Source organism: Vombatus ursinus, unplaced genomic scaffold (assembly GCF_900497805.2).
Source record: "Vombatus ursinus unplaced genomic scaffold, bare-nosed wombat genome assembly UNPS02003292.1, whole genome shotgun sequence".
In the NCBI taxonomy this organism is placed as follows: Eukaryota; Metazoa; Chordata; class Mammalia; order Diprotodontia; family Vombatidae; genus Vombatus; species Vombatus ursinus.
Genome location: NW_020943070.1, coordinates 5,579,882 through 5,584,261, shown reverse-complemented (window position 1 = coordinate 5,584,261; position 4,380 = coordinate 5,579,882). Strand labels below are relative to the sequence as shown.

The 4,380-nt window shown below is 44.2% G+C and overlaps 1 pseudogene; it reads left to right on the top strand.

The window, feature by feature from the left end:
• On the top strand, nucleotides 1-741 carry LOC114049600 (annotated as a pseudogene).
• The last annotated feature ends 3,639 nt before the right edge of the window (nucleotides 742-4,380 follow it).

The window sequence follows — 4,380 nt, the reverse complement described above, 5'->3', positions numbered from 1 at the left end:
CCAGCTAGAATCATGGAGGGTGTAGAAGAAAAGAAAAAGCTACAATCCATTCCAGAATCTTTTCTGAAAAAGCAAAAGGTTTTTGCAATTCTGAAGGCCAAATGTCTGAAGAAGAAGATGGTTATAAAAAAGCTCTGTAAAATATGGAGAAAGGTTATCTATGAAAAAGCTGAAGGCTTCCATCAGGAGTACAGACAGAGGCTCAGAAGCAAAATCTAGTTGGCCAGAATGTCACATAAAGCTGGCAGCTATTACGTACCCACTGAACCGCAGTTAGCTTTTGTGATCAGAATCAGAGGTATCAAAGATCTGAAAAGTATTGTAGCTTCTTTGTCTTGGCCAAATCTTCAATGGCACTTTTGTTAAGCTTAACAGGGTTTCAATTAACATGCTGAGGATTGTGGAATCATACAGTGCATGGGGTTACCCAAACCCGAAGTCTGTCAATGACTTGATTTACAAACATTGTTATTGTAAGATCAAGAAATAGAGAACTGCCTTGACTGGTAATACCCTTATTGCAAAATCTCTTGGTAAATATGGAATTCTCTGCATGGAAGACTTGATCCATGAGATCTACACTGTTGGCAAGCACTTCCAAGCTGCCAACAACTTCCTGTGAACCTTCAAACGATCTTCTCCAGGGGCGTAATGAAGAAATAGACTACACATTTTGTGGAAGGTGGAGATGCTGGTAACAAGGAAGACCAGATCAGTAGGCTTACTAGAAGGATCAACTAAAGGTCTCTACTAGAGGTTTTTCTAATGATCTGTTAATAAAAATGTCTGTGATTTTTTAAAAAAAGTCCTAAATGGGGTCACAGAGAGTAGGCCATGACTGAACAACAGCAATGAAATAAGAATGAAAACTCCAAGAACCATGCCTCCAACCAGAGACCAAAACCAGGACTCAAGGGTCAAAGAGGTGCTCCTATGGAGAGATCCATGAATCACAGAATTTTTTTTAAAGGTCGAAGGGATATCAGAAAGCATCTATTGAAATGTCTCCATTAAATGAAAGCACAGAGACACTGATAAATGAAGGGAGACGTCACGGCCAATCTAAAGCATACTGGTCCCGGAGTCAGAGGACTTGTGTTTAAATCCTGCCATCTGTATGACTATAGATAAGGTACTTGCCCTCTCTGGGCTTCAATCTCCTCATCTTTCAAATGAGGGGGTTGGGCCAGATGGCACCCAATCTCTCTTCCTGCTCTATATCTCCTATAACCTTCTAATCCTTTCTATAATCTCTCTGGGCCTCAATTTCCTAGAGAGAGAAGTTGACTAGATAGCCTTTGAGATAACTTCTAGCTCTCTAAATATCCCTGGGCCTCAGTTTCTTTATCTGTAAAATGAAGAGGTTTGAGCAGATGGTCTCCGAGGCTTCTCCAGGTCAGAGCTCTGATCCTACCTTGTTATCTACCAAACACCAACAATCCATTGTGCACAAAGTTGAAAGGGCAGGTCCCTGTCTGCTGAGGAGTTCCCAGTGTGGTTGGGGAGCCCAGACATAGCTAACAGGGTGAGGTGGTACCTCCTCAGACCCAATGAGGGATGCCCTAAGACTTCAGAGAAGAGAGATCACGGTGAGCTGGAGTGGCCATGGAAGGCTCCTGAAATATGGTCATGGAAGGGAGGGGATGCCACCAGAAAGAAGAAAAGACAATGTAAATTGAGATGGGAGAGAAACTCGACCTTTGTATTAGGTTCCCCTAAATGGTTTCCAAGGCAACTTGAGTTTGACGAAGCCCAAGCCACATTTTGCCTGTTCTTACTCAGGGTCTCTAACTTTCAGAGGAATGTGATCCATATGTTTCTAAATCACTCTCATTGAATGCATCCCAGGGTAGTTTTGCACAAAGCTGTTTAATGTCCACAAAGCCCTTGGAGCTTTGTCTACTAGAAGTGGGAAGTGGGGTCTGCCAAGACCAAATTGCCCAAAGCCCAGTCCCTTGAGGTTCAAACGCAGCGGGAAAGTGGCGAACTGCTCTTTCCCATGCAGGTGGGGACCAATTCAGTCTTTCCCAGGAGGCCCAGGGCTGGCTAGCCAGATGGGTGGCCCACTGCCCAAACACAGAACTGAGAAAGGTAAAGCTGATCTACTGAGGTTGTTTCTTTCTCCTCTGGTTGGCATCCTTCCTCAAGCCCTCCATACCATGGCCCTGCTTCCCTTCTTTCTCCACTAAGAAGCTCAAAAAATGGAAAGGAGTTCATAGGTCATTTGGTCCAACTTTTTCTAGGACAGGAATCCCTACAGCACATCATCAACACCTGTCCATTGAGCCTCCACTGGGAATCCCCCAGTGTCAATTTACTAACAAGCATGTATTAAACATCTACTATGTGCTAGCCACTTTGTTAGGCACAGGTGATACAAAGTTTATATTCTAACTAGAGAAACAACATATAAACATTTAACTGAATACAAAATACACCTAAATATAAAATGAAAAAAAAAAGGAAATTCTGGGGCAGCTAGGTGGCGCAGTGGATAGAGCGCTGGTCTAGAGTCAGGAGGACCTGAGTTCAAATCCAGCCTCAGACACTTACTAGTTATGTGACCCTGGGCAAGTCACTTATCCCCATTGCCTAGCCAAAAAAAAGGAAAAGAAAAAAAAGAAATTCCCCCTAGTGCTTGGGAGTCCACTTCCTCTCTAAAAAGTCCATTCCATTGTAGAGTACCCCCAATTGTTGGGGGGATTGAGCTGAAATGGGCCTTTGTACAACTTAACTCTTTGTTCCTACAGAATTCTGCCCCTGGAGCTAAGCAGCACAAACCTCAAAGTTCTTCCACAAGTCCTTCATCCACTTACAGGCAGAGACTGCATTAGCATATCCCCTACACATCGACTCTGAAGATTTAAAAGGTAGCAGCAAGGCTTGGTTTGATGAAGAGGGCACTGGGCTTGGAGTCAGGAAGACCTAGGTTCAAATCTTGCCACAGTTTCCAAATCTGTAAAATGAGGGCATTGGGCTGGGGACAGATGGCTTTCAACACACACTGATGCTCCTATGATTTCGCATCTGCTCAGTTATTAGGAACCCCTTGCACCACAAAGGAATAATGAATCAGGACACTTTTCCAACCCCAGCATTAGTCTTATTAGGAAGCCAAGTCTTGGGTACTTGGACAGAGTGTGCAGTTGTGGGGCAGCTCGGTGGTGCAGTGGATAGAGCACCAGCCCTGAAGTCAGGAGAACCTGAGTTCAAATGTGGCTTCAGGCCAAACCCTTGACACTCCCTACCTGTGTAAGCCTGGGCAAGTCACTTAACCCCAGTTGCCTAAAAACAAACAAACAAACAAACAGAAAAACCCACAAAACAGAGTGTGCAGTTGAGAGTAGAGTATAATGTGGTTAGAAAAATGATGTAAAGAGTATGGCAACTCAGAAGGTGTGAGAGAGTGTAATGTGTTGTGAGTGAGTGGGGTAATGTTCAGCTGTGAATATCTGGGAGGACTGGGGGGGGGGGCAGTGTCTAGGTGCAGATTCCTAGAGAGAGGAGGTTGCACTCTAAGACAAAACTTGATTAAGGGAGTGTGGGAGGGTAAGAATCCAAGTGGCATTGGAAAGTGGGTATGCCCAGCCTATGAGCTTTAATGCCCCTGCTTCTGCTGTCCTCCCTATGGGTTCCAATTCTTAAGACCACAAGGACAAAGCCCAGTCAGATATGAGATATCTGAATGCTCAGTTCTGAACCCCAGGTAGTCTCACAGAAACACAGAACAATAGTTGGATGGGATCTAACTAGCCTGTTCCCAAATGGATTCTCTAGTACAACACACCTGACAAATAGTCACTCAGCCTCTGGTTGAAGAGCTCCTAGGAGGAAGCTGCCACCACCACTCCAAGCAGTTTCCTCATATGGAAGGGGGGAAAAAAATGGTTTCTGGGGAAAGGGACTTCCACTGAGCCCAGAACAAGAACTTCACAGAGTGTATGTGAATGGGTCCATGACACGTCTTCAGCCAATTCTCAAATGATGGCAGCCTGATAGAGCAGAAAGAGCCCGAACCTAGAGCAGAGACATATTGGATTGAATCCTATTTCTGATACTAACTACACGGTTATGGGCAAGTCACTCGATCTCAATGAGGTTTAATTTCTCTGTTTTTAAAATGAAGACAATAATACGCACAACGCCTACTACAGAATGTTGTGAAGATGATATGTAATAGAGTGTATGTAAAACATTCTGTAATCCTTAAAGCACCATCTAAGTGTCAGGTATTATTAATATATTTTATGGTTTCCAGCCCTCTTGTCAACCCTGGCTTCCCTATGGACTCTTCCAGTCTGTCAAAGCCATGGTCATGTGTGTATAGAGACCAGTACTGCAGATGTGATGTGACCAGGGCAGAATACAGTGAAACCTCTT